This window comes from Narcine bancroftii, chromosome 7, assembly GCF_036971445.1.
Source record: "Narcine bancroftii isolate sNarBan1 chromosome 7, sNarBan1.hap1, whole genome shotgun sequence".
Lineage (NCBI taxonomy): Eukaryota > Metazoa > Chordata > Chondrichthyes > Torpediniformes > Narcinidae > Narcine > Narcine bancroftii.
The window spans coordinates 175,125,903-175,143,295 of NC_091475.1; the positions used below are offsets into that span (position 1 = coordinate 175,125,903).

The 17,393-nt window shown below is 36.7% G+C and overlaps 1 protein-coding gene across 4 annotated transcripts in view; it reads left to right on the forward strand.

Moving 5' to 3' along the window:
* The window catches only part of sgcg (sarcoglycan, gamma), a 527,276-nt gene that overhangs the window by 83,707 nt on the left and 426,176 nt on the right, over nt 1-17,393 (forward strand). For 3 of the 4 annotated variants that reach the window (XM_069891398.1, XM_069891400.1, XM_069891403.1), the window contains exon 2: nt 998-1,080. The gene's annotated coding sequence lies outside the window, so the exon portion shown is untranslated. Of the gene's footprint in view, nt 1-997; nt 1,091-17,393 lie in introns of all 4 variants that reach the window. The other variant, XM_069891401.1, reaches the window with a different exon arrangement.

The following is a 17,393-nucleotide window of genomic DNA, read 5'->3' on the forward strand; positions in this document are numbered from 1 at the left end:
TATGTGGAATTGGACTTTGTCTTGACCAAACCATACTTGATGCACAGAAAGTGGGCAGTTTGAGTGAAACTGTGTTCTGTGGACCTGAATTGTTCCAGCATTTTGCAATCTAAAAGAGGCCATTTGTATCATCGGGGTCACCAATGTAGTTATTAGTGGGTTGTACAAACAGAGTTTAATTGTTTAACAATTCAGTTCAAACATTTAAGTTTCATAATGCAACAGTTCTGTTCAAATATCATTATCCACGGTCGAAAATGGAGCCAATCTGCCAACTAAGAGAGGAAAAATAACTGCCCAGCCTTGCGCTACCAGTCTTCTTCTCCCAACCCAACACACGCCAGGCTCCCACAAGAGCCAAAGCTTTCAAAGGACGGTTCGAGAACCAAGTGGGGTGATCCACCACGTTCTGAACATTTTAAAAAGAAAATGATGCAAACTTGTTGTGGATAAATGTTGTTCAAATTCATTGTTTAGTTTTAATTTGCCTTGAAGTTATTTAGAGACTCGTAGTGAACTTTTGACAGTGGTGAAATGTTAAACTATTCTGCTGGGACAAAGTGCATTCAAACACTTCTGGTGAAACAGGTAAGATGTCAGAAGTATTTAGCAGAAGTCACGTTGCAGCTGTAGAGACCTTTGGTTTGGCTGCACACGGAATATTGCGTGCTCTTCTGGTCATCTCATTATTGAAAGTATGTGGAGGTTTTGGAAAGGGTGCAGAAGAAATTTACCCCAATGTTGACTGCTTCGGAGGTTATGAGCTACATTAAGCTGGTGCTGCATTTCAAATATTTGTGATCACCAGAATTATCCTTATCCTTTCCTTCAAATCTTAATGGCATTATATTTCCACTTTTTAAAAAATAAATCTGAAAAATACCATTATGAAAGGGGTTTCAATTTCGCTGGATGAAAATAGTTCTCAAGTATCTGCTTGCTTTGTTCATTTACAGTTAAAATTTGTTTTAATGAAATTCCTCCTTCATTTCTGCAGAGCCAGATTTCGAAAGACCTTCGTATCTTAAGGACGTGGAGGAAAATGCTCACCAGATTGATGGATTCATTTTGAAAAAGAAGGTAAAAGACTGTGAGTAGTGCTATCTTCTCACAGCTTCTGAGCTGCTCGATAATACTTTGCTGTCACGTCTGCTGTGTTGATGCTTTATTTAAATGTATTTATTGCTCTTAAATAATTTTTTATTCCAAATCTTGGAGGAAACGGTTTGTTTTTTTTAAATTGTCACATGTATCTTGGATGTGGCCTTGACCCCCATAATAAATTTGTATTGCAGTTTGTGGGAATTTTTGAGTACTTCTAGAGATAGAATTAGATTTCCCAATGGCAGAAATTTAACTTCCATTTATTTTCAAGCACTGACCCTTTCAATATCGTGGAATTTTTGTCTTTATAAAGCGTAAATGGGGGAAGTTAGAAATACTCAGCCTTGCTGGTAGCATCTTTGGAGTTGATTATTCAAGTACAATTTATCCGAACAGGGAATACTTGGACTTGAAATAAGTTTAATATTGGTGGGAATATGAGAAAGAGAAAATAAAATCAAGATTGATTGACAAAAGGCATGCAAGGTAAAAGAGAGTATGACTGAATGTACTTTGTAAATGCAGAATACATGAAATCGTTAAAGAATATTGAGTTGAGAGTCTGAAACAAAATGGCAGGAAATGCTTATTATCTGAAATGTCAAGTCAGGATTTGGATTGCAGACAAACCATTTTGTTCTTCAAAGCAGTCATCCAAACTGTGTTTTGCCTGCCCAACGTAGAAAAGAACATTTCTGAGCAATGCATTCAGTATCTTCAACTAAAGAAAGTAAATTGTATTACCTTTCTAAGATTTTGATCGACAGACCTTGTTTGATACTTCATGGAAGAACACAATCAGAAGATAGCAATCAGTAAAAAGCAGTTTACAATTCACTTTTGAATTTTGTCATGCCTCACTTGATATATAAAAAAACCTACCATTATTCAGCAACATGCAACTTGCCTCTTTGCTGAGATAACAATTGTTAATTGTAGCCCTAAATTCAGCTTCTGTTTCATGTGGGGTGCTGATTCATCGGCATAATGATGGAAATAAACTTTCTTTATGAGCACTTAACTTTCAAATGTCATTATAGAGGAAGCCAACTCTGGGCTGTACTATCATTTGTTTGCAATTGATGCATCCATTAGTTGGTCCCATTTCTTTCATCCCCCTCTTAATCCTAGTTTCCCCACCTTTGAAAAGACAGCTGATGGGTTGAAATGTTCCTCCTCCTCCTGGTGATATTCCCTTTAAGTAGATTTAAATTTCATTTCGGCACTTTTTTCTTCTTTTCATTGGTATAATTCTGTGATCTGGCTGTTTTTAAACAAAAAAAACAAGAAATAGTAGCAGGAGAATGCCATCTGGCCTGTTGAGCCTGTACTGCCATTTAACAAGATCTGGCTGTGGACTGAACCCCATCTGTCTTTTCCCTATAACCCTTAATTCATCTACTGTGCAAAAACTAATTGAAGTGTCTTAAATAAATGTAATAAGGCCACCTCCACTGCTTCCTTGTGCAGGAAATTCCACAAATTTTCTACTCTCTGGGAAAAGCAATTCACCTCATCTCTGTCCTAAATCTATTCCCATGAATTTTCTAGTCTCGAGTTCTAGTCTCACCTCCCAGTGGAAATAACTTTCCTACCTCTGTCTTATCCATCCATTTCATAATTTTGTATGATTCTGTATTTTTTCTGAATTCCAGTGAGTTCAGTCCCAAGTGACTCCCTGTAGGCTAATCCCTTATTCCTGAAATCAACCTGGTGAACCTCCTCTGCACCATCTCTAAAGCCTTTATATCTTTTCTCCAATGAGAAGTCCTGAACTGCATACAGTACTCCAGTACTCTGAACAGTTGCAGCAGAATCTTCCAGCTCTTGAATTCAATCCCACCAGTAATGAAGGCCAACATTTCTTTCATCTTTTTGATGAGCTGTTGTACTTGTGCATAAATCACAAAAGGTTGGTTCCCAAGCACTCTACAGAACGTTGTGCCCCAATCTTTCCCCATTTTAAATAATAATCTTTCCTTCCAAAATGAATGATTTACATTTACCAACATTGAACTCCATCTGCCAGACCCTTGCGCACTCATTTTACTTTATAGCTCTCTGCAGACTTTTGCAATTTGCTTTTCCATTCAATTTAGGATCATCATCAAACTTTGACATGTTACATACGGTCCCCTCTTCCAAATCACTAATGTACATGGTGAACAGTTGTGCATCCAGCACCATCCCCTGTTGTATTCCTGTGTTCATTTTAGACCACATTTTCCATTTAGTAAAAGTTTCTGTAACTATACAATCTGCTTTTATATTTTGTGCTCAAAACACTGCTGGTCTTGCAATGTCCATAGGAGGTAAAGATGTATTACTAACATTTTGGACCTGAGCTCTTTCTCAAGACGTATATCTTTACCTCCTATGGAGACTACAAGACCAGTTCAATTCCTTCAGCATTTCTGCATTTTGACTACAATCACAGCATTTGCAGACCTTTGTGTTTCACTTATAATTTGTGCTATTTACTTTTATAATTGATCTTCCCTTTCTTTGCTGCTTGCTTAGTGGTTCATTGTCACCTTTTAAGCTTTCTGAGTCTTCCTGTTTCCCACTACTCATGGTGATTTTTGTATGCATTTTAATTTTAGTTTGATGCATTCCTCTATTTCCTTGATTATCCAAGGCTGGCAGTCACCACCCTTGATGTCTTTGCTTTTAACTGGAATAAACTTTTGTTGTATAGTCCCTTCCACAATTTCTCAACTGTCCCACTATGTTAGCCTGTGTTCTTGGTCTACATAGCCAAGTATCTCACCAACACCACCACCCCTCCCAACCAATTCTATTGTAGACTCTCTTGTTTAGACATAATACACTGATTTTTAGATTGAACTATTACTACCTCTATTTGCATTGTAAATGTAGTTGTGCTGTTTTGGTTGCATTCTATGAAGTTCTCAGGACTGCCTCGACCAACAATTGGGACAGATTTGATCAATCTGAATTAAAACTGCCACCCCACCACAATCGCAACAACCATTTCCCCCCCCACCACAATAGCAACAACCATTCCCCCCACCACCACCACAATGGCAACAACCATTTCCCCCCCCCACCACCACAATGGCAACAACCATTTCCCCCCCCACCACCACAATGGCAACAACCATTTCCCCCACCCCCACCACCACAATGGCAGCAACCATTCCCCCCCACCACCACAATGGCAACAACCATTCCATGCATCAGATCATTTTTGGTTTATTAACTGTGTCACTAATTTTATTATTAGGTGGCCTTCGAATCACATGCATGAGTATGTTTTCCCCCTTGTTATTCTTAACCTCAACCTTGATGGATTCAACATGATTCTTCTTGAATCTTCTTTTATCTCTCGCTATCACCCTTGTCTCGTCCATCATTAAGTACGTTGCCTCATCTTCCCGCCCGTCCTTTCAACTTGGCTAATACCCTTGGATAGTTAATTCCCAATCATCTGCACCCAGCAACCACACTTCTGTAATGGCAACTAAATTGTATTATTTTGTACTGATTTGTTCTCTGATCTTGTGGAATATTATGTAAATAAGGTGAGCACAGCAAACAGACTTTTGAAATTTGACAAGTCTTCAGTGATCTGACCAAATTCTCATTAATTGGTTCCAAAATTGATGTTTGTCCTTCATAAGTTTAATATCATTGTGCGTTTGAAACGGTTTCAGTGATGTTAGATTTGTAGAGCCATATTTTGTGGGATGGCTTTTGTATCAGAGACAATAAGTCTTTACATAAGCTTGATATACAACCGTGTCTGCCTGTCCCGCATCGGACTTGTCAGCCACAAACGAGCCTGCAGCTGACGTGGACATTTACCCCCTCCATAAATCTTCGTCCGCGAAGCCAAGCCAAAGAAAGAATACAATGGATGTGTCATTATCAGTTGGTAGTGTTTTCTTTGGGGAAAGTGTAGAAGAATAGAAGCTAAATATTCTACATACAGTAACTGATTATGTCCAAATGTAGTGCAGTGAATAATACAATTGAAATAGGCTACTTAGCACATTTGGATAAGATGTTAAGAAAATAGACATGTGCTGAGTTGTTTATGAATTTAAGAATATGCTATTAGCACTTCATGATAAAAATGAATACTTCAAAGATTTTGGAAAAATTATTTCCCAGCTATCCTACCAAATTTATTAATAATTACAGGTTTATGGAATTAAAGTGTAATCATCTATCATGTTTTAATCTTTAACATGGCCTGGATTGTATTTTGATAAAAACATTGTAAAGATGCAAAGATTTATATGGATGAAGAGGACTATTCATCTACTGCAGGATCTAGTTGATTATCAGAAAAATACATCTCTCGATCCCCTTGTGGATAGTGTGTCATTTGTCCGTATATCCAGGTTTACTTAGATATGAACTTCCTAGACTCCGCTCACTAGACTGAATACCCTTTTGTCTTGCTCTCATCATTTGGTTCAAAGTTGTGTCATAGATTTATTTTTTTATTTATCTTTTCCTAGTTTCAGCCATCTCTGCAAGGTTATATTTTATGTGCCTGCTTTTAAATGGAAAAGCCCACTTTTCTTTAATTCTTCAGAATACAAACTTTATAATACTTTGGGTTTTGCCTTCATTGTTTTGGTTTTACTCTGCTTTGTACTCTGCATGACCTTTCCCATTTTATTTTTTGGCCCTTGGTGTGTTCTGATGAGGCCATTTGTGGAAACCCAGAATGTGCAGGTTCTTTTTGATGGGATAGTTTGTTATTGTTACAAGCCCAGAGGACCCCAAAACCCAGCAGCAATAGATATTCACCAAGACAAATGGTGACTTAAACAAAAGTTGCTTTTAATTATCTTTAAACATGAAAACAGAATCACACTTTAACTTATCACTACTGACTTAACTAACCTAAATTAACCCCCTTCTAATACTAAGTGTGTGTGTGTGTGTGTGTGTGTGTGTGTGTGTGTGTGTGTGTGTGTGTGTGTGTGTGTGTGTGTGTGTGTGTGTATGAGTTTAGAAAAGTTATTTGGTTCACGGTCCAATCTCACTTCTCATTCCTCCAAGTTCACTGGCAATTCTTGTACTGTGCACAGAATTTAACATTTATAAAGTTCACCAGGCTTTGGTGCTTGAAAGGTAAATGGTTACTGCTCAGGAAGGTTCTTGTCAGTATACGGGGAATTAAGTGTCTTGCCCGAAGAAATTATTTCACCCCCCCACCCCTCCCCGGGTTCTCTAGATGATGACCTCTTTCTTTCAGGTCACCACAGTGTGATTTTTTTTTTGTTTTTCTTATTCCAAGTGAAACATTGGACAGCCAGTCCTCTCCTCTTGCATGAACCATAAGGGCTTTGACCAGGCTGAACTAAGAACTCACAACCCATCTTCCAAATGGGGCTTTCCACAAGCTTGCCAGCTTGTCCTGTTCCAGACCCAGGCGCTGTTGCTGACTGTATATCTGGAGAACTGATATCACACACACACACACACACACACACACACCCTGTTTGACTCTCTGCTTGCAAAACCACATGACCCTCCTAGAATAGCAAGTTCCACTCCAGACAAAAGGCAGCTCCGACATGCTCTTTCATTTGTTGCATTTTTGTAAACAATAATCCATTAATGAAGTCTCTTGGGCACTCTCCGAATCTTTTGCAAAAGCTGTGGGCTGATATGTCTTGCATTAGCAGAGCTCCAGTATTTTAAATAAGATCTTTTTTAGTGTTTGTGACCTACACTATCAAATCTTGCCCCAATTTATCTCCCAAAAATATATCTATATTCTGTCACATTATTTTATGCACTCTGCAGATCTCTCAAGTATTTCTTTAGTTCCCTGGAGTGCCCACAGCCATTTTGTTGTAAGATAGATGGCAATTACATCTTTCTGTTGATCACATATTGAAGCTGCAGAAGTTGATGGGAAAGTTTTCATGAAATTCACAGCTGATCAGGATTGAATGTTCTCACACTAGGCCCCTTTTGATTTCAGATGTTGTTATCTCAGCATTATTCCAGAGCACTTTTTCCTCTTTTTCAAAGAGATAACTAAAAATGAGAGGAAAGTCAGAAGATAAAAAGTACTATTCTTGCCTTCTAGGCACAAAAGTGCGATTAACATCTCATTCCAGAGATTTGAGCACAAAACTCTCAGCTCATGTTTTAATGTACTGCTTAGAAAGTCCTATGTTGTTAGATTTGCAGTCCATAAAGTAATTTGTTAAAGCCAAAGCATCATCGTCCTTCTAAAGTAGACATAAAAATCCAGTGACTGTTTTTTTTTAATTAAGAAAAATAATAATAATGGGGAAATATTCCCCAGTAAATGAAAGAGACTGCAGATGCCAGGAAACTGGAGCAACACACAAAATGCTGGAGAAACTCAGTGAGTGTGGCAGCATCCATGGAAGGCAATAGGTATTCAACGTTTCAAGCTGAAACCCTTCCCAGTGCCTGAGCCAGTTTTGATCCTTTCATCAACATCTGAAGAACAGCTTATCTGGTCATTAGTACGTTCCTATTTTGTGGGAGTTTACAATCGATGAATTGGCTGCCACACTTTTCATCTCTGCAGTGATTACATTTCAAATGGCATTTTTCACTATAGAAGTGTTCACCTCTGATAGTCACCATAATATAACAAATGATCAAATTTATCAGCAAGGCATTAATGGTTTTTAGAAATGCAGTGTTTAGTTCATCTAACCACCATCTTTAGCATATTGATAATATTGTTTAAACGGTGTAATTGCACAGCTAAATTTTAATTAGAGTTAAACTCTCATTACACACTGGTTTATGGCCTTGAATACCTTATGAAAGCTCCTTCGACAAAGCTGTGTCAAAATAAAACCTGATAACATATTATGTGATTGATTTTTTTTTCCTGATGTTTAGAATCTTTAATAATGTTAAATGCTTCACTTTGTTTCTATTTTAATAGAAATATAGACCAACCTGATAACAGTCTATAAAAATTAAAACATTGAGCTTCAAATTTTGTCTATATTTCCAACAAATGCAAACAGCCCAGTGAATGTTGAAGAAACAGATTACATTCCTGCGTTAGGCAAATCCAGAGAAAAAGATGGAATTTGGGTTTGTCATTTTAAAAATGAACAGTAGAACCTTTTGTTCTATTTGTCTGTCTCTTAAAAATCACTTTTGATTCCTCCAACTTTATCCGGAGGTTGGCCTATTTCCTGACCAACAAAATGGTCTAAAGGTTAACCAGGTTGTTTATCAACGAGTTGGAAAACAGGTACAGAGTCTGTCTGTGTGGTCAAATGTGTGTGGGATGAAGAAGCTCATGTACTGGACCAAGCCAAGGAAACTTCCAGCCTTTTGTCCTTTGGGTGTTCCATCTCGGCAATGGTTGTGACCATCTCTGGCTTGGCCTGACCCCATCAGGTGTGCACACCATTCCAAAGAATTGGCACTCCTTCTCCTTGTTCCATTTGTCTGCATTGAGTTTGATGCCGGTCCCTCTTGTTCTCTCCATGGCTTCATGTAGGTGAAGATCATGAGTTTTCTCATCTCTACCATAGACCTGAATGTCGTCTGCGATGCCAACAGTGTCCTTGCATCCCCCGTAGGTCTCGTTGATCTTCTGTTGAAACAGGACCTGGCTCACCTTGGTAGTCGCAGGAACATAGAGTATTGAACGATGTGAGCAGTGTTGATTTGTCATTCAGCTTCACGTTCTAATATCTATTTTTAGCATCCAACTTGCTGAAGATTTTGGACCCTGCTAGTTCTGCTGTGGTGTCCTCCATTGTCAGTGTTGGGTAGTGATCCCTCTTGATGCCTTGATTTAAGTTTTTAGGGTCCAGGCATATCCTCAGGCGGCCATTCGGTTTTTCCTTTGCCACTGTGGAATTTACCCGGTCAGTCGGCTCTATTACTTTTGCTGTCACTTGCGTCTCCTCCATTTCCTTCAGTTCTTGCTCTTGCTTTTTTTGAGCTCTATTGGCACTTTTCTTGGAACATGGACAACTGGTTTACAGTCTGGGTCTACGGTGATGTGGTATTCGAAGCCTCCAAGGCACCCGACTGTTTCATCGAAGCATGTTCATGAGCCCGGCCTTGTTTGTGTCCGGGGGGACAGTGCTCAAGCAGGGGGTCGATGTTGATTCTCTTGGACATTTTCTTCTCATGGTTTATGGAGATTAACTGTGACTCGTGGCAGCTATTCAGACCTAGAATTTCTGGTCCGTCAGCGTCTGCCACCAAGAATGTGCACATGGTGTCCTTTCCTTTATGACAGCCTCTGATTTTGGTTTTTCCCAGCTGTTTGATCACGGGTTTCACCAAAGGCTGTGAGTGTGACGTTTACAGCCTCTAATGTGCCTTCCTCTGGATATCCGTTCATTGTTTTCAGGGAACATCTGGCTGTAGAGTCTAAGTGGAAGGACGTTGCTTTGCGATCCAGTGTCCAGCTTGACTTTCAGGTTGAATGTCGTAGGCCCGTTTCTGATTATTCTCTTTACTTGGATCATCGTGAGCAACTCGTTTCTCCCTCTATTTTCACTCTTTGACATTTCGTGAAGGCGTGTTCTTTCCACGTCTACCATCATTGTGTCAGAGTCACCGTTGTCACTTCCATCTACGTAATGTGTTTTCTGTGTTATGAGCCCAGAGGATCCCAAAACCCAGCAGCAATAGATATTCTCCAAGACAAATGGATACTTAAACAAAAGTTGCTTTTAATTATCTTTAAACATGAAAGCAGAATCAAACTTTAACTTATTACTATTAACTTAGGCCCCTTCTAATTCTAAGCGTACGTGTGTGTAATGTATGTGTAAGTTCACAAAAGATCTTTGGTTTACAGCCCAATCTCACTTCTCATTCCTCCAAGTTCACTGGTTGCAGGCATTTCTTAAACTGTGCACAGAATTTAACGTGTATAAAGTTCACATGATATAATGGTGACCACTCAGGAAGGTTCTTGTTGGTTTTCACACACACAGAGAGAGAGAGAGAGAGAGAGAGAGAGAGAGAGAGAGAAAAATTCAACAAATAACCCCAACCCACCCACCCCCCACTCTCAACAAATCCTTCAAGGGGAGCATAAAAAAACATTGATAAAAAAAAACAATGATTTAAGATATTACTAAACCTATACATTTCAAATAAGGTGACCTCATCTGGGGGAAAAATTAATTTTCATGTAAATATTTTATTTTTTCCATATAAACACAAGTTCTCAACTGATTATGCCAACAGCTATATTCACTTCTACGTCATCCTTCCAAGAAATAGCCACATGTTTACATGCTACAGCCAATGCTAGATGAAGAAAAGCTATCTGAAACTTATCCAACCCCAAATCATTAAATAGAACAATATAACCCAACAAAATGTTTTTCGGATCTAATAAAAATTTAATCTTCAATAGTTTTTGAAGAAATTCTCTAAGTTTTTGCCAAAATGGTTGAACCCTATTACAAAGCCAAAGTGAATGTAAAAATGTCACTTCAGTCTTTTGGTGATGAAACTTGTCCCATCAGGGTTCTCCAGATGATAACCTCTGTCTTTCAGATCACCACAGAGTTCTTTTTTATTTCTCTTATTCCAAGTGAAACATTAGACAGCCAGTCCTCTCTTGCATGAACCACAAGAGCTGTGACTAGGCTATCTTCCACACTAGAGCTTCTGTTTCAGTTCCAGCAACTTCTATTGTTTGACACTGCTATCTCTCCCTCTCTCACACACTGAGACTGAGACAGCCTGTTTGACACTCTCTGCTTGCAAAACCACATGACCTTCTTCTAACAGCAAGTCTCCTGTAGACAATAGGACACCAGCCTGCTCTTTCATTTGTAGCTTTTGGTTAAATAAGAACCCATCTGTGACCTCGCTCTCTCACTCTCTCTCCAACTAACTGAGACTGCCAGAAAGCCTCAAGTAACTAACATGCAAAACCCCCATCTTCTTCAGCAAACAGAAGTTCTTTCTTCTGCTCAAGCTGTTGTTAGATAAACAAAACCCAAGAGTGACCTTCCTGTAAGCACCCTGCTGAAAGGTACTTGTACCTATCCTGGCTCCAGTTCCAAACAATGGTCATTCATTTTATGATGTCAGTTCAATTAATACCTACTTGTGAAAGGTGTTTATATTCTCCAGAGATCTTCAGTATTTCTTCAGTCTTTCAAATAAGATCTGTTTTAAAATGTGTGTATGTATGTAACCTACTCTAAATCTTGCCAAAATCCCCCTAAATATTACCAAATTCTCCCAAAATATTATAATCATTACATTGGTGACTTTAAAATCACATGTAAGGCACAGTTTTCATCCTCAGCCACTGTTTCCACCATGTCTTTTTCCTTTTGTATGTTGGAAAACACAATAAAGGATTCGAGAGACGCTGTACACATCTAGGTTGGTTTAATTATGCCATGTCTTCTGCCATGTGGAACAATACATTGAGTGTGCATGCACCACTCATCAGTGTGATACGGCCATTACAATATTCATGCTCCTAGCAATAAAATAGTCAAGGGTATCTTTAATGTATATCTCTTTGTATCCTTCTGGGATATTTCAAGTGACAAACTCTAGCCTCCAGCATGTGCCAAGTACATTGACCTGTGAACTTCCAGTTCACTGGGCAAAATATGTGGATGTTATTGCAGAATAGCCATCAGCTGCCATGGCAAAAGCAGAGTTGACTGGCAAGTCACTGAAGAATTGGAATAAAGGGTGGAAGTGATAGGGAGATAAAGTCTTGGAGGCATATTTTGTGGTGGATATTTATAACTGAGTATTACTGAAGTTGAGAACCTGCAAGATCTAATGCTCACAGTGAGCTTTGTGTATTCTTGTATATTATAGAAACATGATATGTTTAGACCATTAGATATAGGAGTAGGCCCCTCAGCCCAGAGACTCCATTCTTTCATTCCATCATGATCTGATCCATTCTCTCACTCAGCCCCACTCCCCTGCCTTCTCCCCATAATCCTTTAAGTGGCAGCCTCATTTTCATCCTAATAAGTGGTCACCACAAAAATGACCTCTTGTCCAAATGATAGAAAAATGCTTTTGCTTTAAGAATAAGAATTAATATCCCACCAAGAATGTATAGATGGAGATTAAACTCCATGCTACTTAAAAGGCAGGATTTTAGATAATTAATTGAACGACAAATTAAAATGTTCTTTGAAATAAATACGGAATCAGTGAAAGATAAGTTTATACTATGGGACGCAATGAAAGCGTTCATCAGAGGGCAAATAATAAGTTATGTGACTAAGATGAAGAAGGACTACAACCAGGAAACAGAACAGTTGGAAAGGGAAATAGCAAATATAGAAAAAGAATTAGCAATAAAGGAAGACACTACTAAAAGAAGAGAATTGGCAGATAAAAAAATAAAATATGAAACACTACAAACATATAAGGTGGAGAAGAACATAATGAAGACAAAACAGAAATATTATGAACTAGGAGAAAAAACACACAAAATTCTAGCATGGCAGCTTAAGACAGAACAAACTAAGAGAATGGTATTGGCATTAAGGAAAAAAGACAAGCAAATCACATATAATCCAACGGAGATTAATGAAAACCAGAGAATTCTACGAACAACTATATCAAACTGAAAACGAAGGGAAAGAAGATAAAATAGATGAATTTTGAACTAAAATTGAACTACCGAAATTACAAATAGAGGAACAAAATAAATTAACAAAACCATTTGAAATAGAAGAAATACAGGAGATAATAAAAAAAACTACCGAACAATAAAACACCAGGAGAGGATGGATTCCCAACAGAATTCTATAAAACATTGAAAGATTTATTAATTCCTCCCGTTCTGGAAGTAATCAACCAGATTGATAAAACACAAAGCTTACCAGAGTCATGTAAAACAGCAATAATTACAGTAATACCAAAGACAGGGAAAGATCCACTTACACCAGCGTCATATAGACCAATATCTTTACTTAACACAGATTATAAGATAATAGCTAAACTATTAGCAAACAGATTAGCCGACTATGTACCAAAAATAGTAAATCTAGACCAAACTGGATTTATTAAAAAAAGACGAACAGACAATATCTGTAAATTTATTAACTTAATTCATGCAGTAGAAGGAAATAAAACTCCAACAGTAGCGGTTGCTTTAGATGCAGAGAAGGCCTTTGACAGAGTAGAATGGAATTATTTATTGAAAGTACTACAAAAATTCAGCTTACCAGAGAAATACATTAATTGGATTAAAGCATTATATAAGGGGCCATTGGCGAAAGTGACAGCAAATGGATATATATTAAAACAATTTAACTTAAGCAGATCAACAAGGCAGGGATGCCCACTATCTCCTTTATTGTTCGCATTAGCCATAGAACCACTAGCAGAACTGATAAGAACAGAAACTAAAATAAAAGGGATAAAAATAAAAGACAAGGAATATAAAACCAGTCTATTTGCAGATGACGTTATAATATACTTAGCAGAACCAGAAATATCAATAAAAGAATTACATAGGAAATTGAAGGAATATGGAGAAGTGTCAGGGTACAAGACTAACGCAAATAAAAGTGAAGCAATGCCAATGAATAATGCGGATTTCTCAAAATTTAAGAAGGAATCACCATTCAGATGGCAAACGCAAGCAATGCGATATCTAGGTATACAAATAAATAAAAACCTCGGCCATCTATATAAACTCAATTATTATCCACTAATGAAAAAAATTACAAGACGACTTAGAGCATTGGAAAGATTTACCACTAATACTGATAGGAAGGATAAACTTTATTAAAATGAACATTTTCCCAAGGATACAATACCTATTTCAGACATTACAAATACGCTTAACAGAGAAATTTTTCAAGGATTTAAAGAAAATAATAAGGAAATTTTTATGGAAAGGGGGGAAACCGAGGATAGCACTACATAAATTAACAGAATGGTATAATCAAGGAGGCTTACAACTACCAAACTTTAAAAATTATTATAGAGCCGCACAATTAAGATACCTATCAGATTTTTATCAAACAAGGGAAAAGCCAGATTGGACTAGATTAGAACTAGATAAAATAGGGGAGAAGATACCTGAACATATATTATATAAATGGGATGAAAAATTGGTACAACATAGGAATTATCCAGTATTGCATCATCTGCTCAACATTTGGAAGAAGATTCATGTAGAAAGGAATAAAACAAATTACCAACTACCAAAACTAATACTGACGCAAAATCAGCTAATCCCTTTTACAATAGATAACCTTTCCTTTAGAGAATGGGAGAAAAAAGGGATCAAAAGAATAGAAAATTGTTTTTCGGGAAATAAACTATTATCCTTTCAACAAATGAAGGATAAATATAATATAACTTGCGATACAATGTTGGCATACTACCAACTGAAATCCTACTTGAAGGATAAATTGGGAAACAGTCTGAGGTTACCAGAAGGAAGTAATTTTGAATATGTGATTACAGACACAATGATAATCAAAAAATTTATAACAAACATGTATATTAAACTACAAGAAAAGGAGAACGAGGAAACAAATGGTAAAACCAAACAAAAATGGGAACAAGATCTAAGCATAAAGATAAAAAATGAAACATGGGAGAAACTATGCTCCGGAACCCTGAGAAATACAATAAACACGAGGTTACGTATGATACAATATAACTGGATACACAGGCTATATATTACACCTCAAAAGTTAAATAAATGGGACCCAACAGTATCAGACAGATGTTTTCGCTGTAAAAAGGAAACGGGAACAACAGTTCATGCAATTTGGACATGTGAGAAAGTGAAAAAATTTTGGGAAGATCTAAGCCAGATACTAAATAAAATCACAAAAAGCAATATACCAAAAAACCCAGAGATCTTCCTCCTAAGTAATATAAAAAACAAAGAATTTGGACTCGATTTGGATGGAGCACAAAAAAGATTTGTTAAGATAGCCCTAGCTGTAGCAAAAAAATGTATTATGTCAACCTGGAAATTAGAAGATAACTTGAGAATACAACAATGGTATATAGAAATGAATAAATGTATTCCATTAGAAAAAATAACCTATAATTTAAGAAATAACATTACAATATTTGAACAAATGTGGGAGCCATACATGAAACATAATAGAGAAAACCTACCGTGGACATCTACCACCTAAAATGACAGAAGGAGAAGATCATGAAAAGAACTGACTCAGTGGAATTTCTTGTTTATTTTTATTGAGTGACAACATTGTTTAACGGGTTTAATGTATCTTATATTCTGAACTTTAAATAAATGGGAGGGGAGGAGGGAAAGGGGGGGAGAAAACGACACTGTATATATTTAAGAAGGGAAATGTATGTATCTTGATCAATATGGTTTATAGTGTGAAAAATAAAAAAAATTAAAAAAAAGAATAAGAATTAAATAGATTTGAGTACACAGGGAACTTCATAACTGTAATAAAAAGGAAAGTTTGTTTTGGTTCCAAAGTTCAAAGGAAGAAGTTGGAGAGGAGAAAATCTAAAAATACTGCTATTAGAATAGTTGTTCAAAATTGGTTAGATTGTTTTCACTTTATGAATAATTGGTATGTGTATTGTTTTAACTAGTTACATGTACTGCTTGTTTAGAAAGATTTTTCAATTTCAAAACACTTTAGTGATGTAGGTTACATTTTTTTTTTAAAGTTTCTGCCTCAACCTGTTGTGGAAACCTTGTTTTTTTTTAATGATATATGGATAAGACTATTCAATGGAGTCATAGCCAGCATCCTATATTCTACCATACAAAATCTTCAATTCTTCTAACTGCCATACTCAAGCTCACTGTTCTCCCCACCCAGCACCTATTCTTGGTTTCCAGTCCAGCAAAGACTTGGCCATAAATTTATCATTTTCACATTCTAATTGCTCCAAGGCTATAGATTTTCTTAACACTAGAATCTCCTCCAATCTCACATCCGTTCAATAACTCTGCATCCTTCCAAATCTGGTCTCTTGTCAAGCTTTTTATTTCTTGCTCAACCTTTGGCAACCTATTCTAATATCTTCACATTTGGCTCAGTTAATTTTATCTATTTTTACTTTTGTAAATTGTCTTTGGATTTTTATTTTGCTTAAGACTAGAAGTTGTCATTTGTCATTAAATTGAGCTTGCAAATTTATGACACTAAATGAAACTGTAGAGTGTGTTAAAACAAAAAAACCAAAAGCAAACTCGACAGATCTATTCTCCTCTTAAAAGCATTATTGTCCCCTAATTGAAATATTTGTCCACGTTTTCTTTAAATTACACAGTGGCTCCAGACTTGATGAATGTTGATGGCAAGACATTGCATGCTTCCATATGTGAATAAATTATTTTAATCTTTCTATTCATTTTATTTGTGTAATTTTATTTTTTTTCACAGTGAACCATATCAATCAAAATACATACAAACATTTCCCTCTTAAATATATACAGCGGCATTTTCTCCCCTTTTTTTCCCCCTTCCTTCCCTCCCCCCTTCCCACCCCCTCCAAACCCATCAAACATTCAACATATACAATAAAACCATTAAACAATGTCATCACACAATGAAAATAAACCAGAAAAATGTATCATCTACTTTTACACACCGGATCAAGTTATTTTGTCTTCTTATCATTTTAGGGGGTGGAGGTCCAAGGCAATACCTCTCTGTAATGTTCCATGTACGGCTCCCAATTTGTTCAAATAATGTGACTTTATTTTTTAAATTGTATGTTATTTTTTCCAATGGAATACATTTATTCGTTTCTATGTGCCATTGGTGTATTCTCAGGCTCTCTTCTGATTTCCAAGTTGACATTATACATTTTTTTTTCTACAGCTAAGGCTATAATAATAAATCTTTTTTTTGCTTCATCCAGTTTGAGGCCTAATTCTTTACTACTTATATTACTTAGAAGAAAGATCTCTGGATTTTTTGGTATGTTGCTTTTTGTGTTTTTATTTAATGCCTGATTTAGATCTTCCCAAAACTTTTTCACTTTCTCACATGCCCAAATTGCATATACTGTTGTTCTCATTTCCTTCTTACAGTGAAATCATCTAGCTGATAATGTTGGATCCCATTTTTTTAAACTTTTGGGGCGTGATATAGAGCCTATGTAACCAATTATCATGTATCATGTGTAACCTTGTTTTTATTATATTCTTCATAGTTCCAGAGCATAACTTTTCCCATGTTTCATTTTTTCTTTGTTTAAATCTTTTTCCCCACTGTGAATAAATTATTTTAATCTTTCTATTCATTTTATTTGTGCAATTTTAAATTGATGACTCTTTCCAAAATCAGAGTCCAGAGTTGATG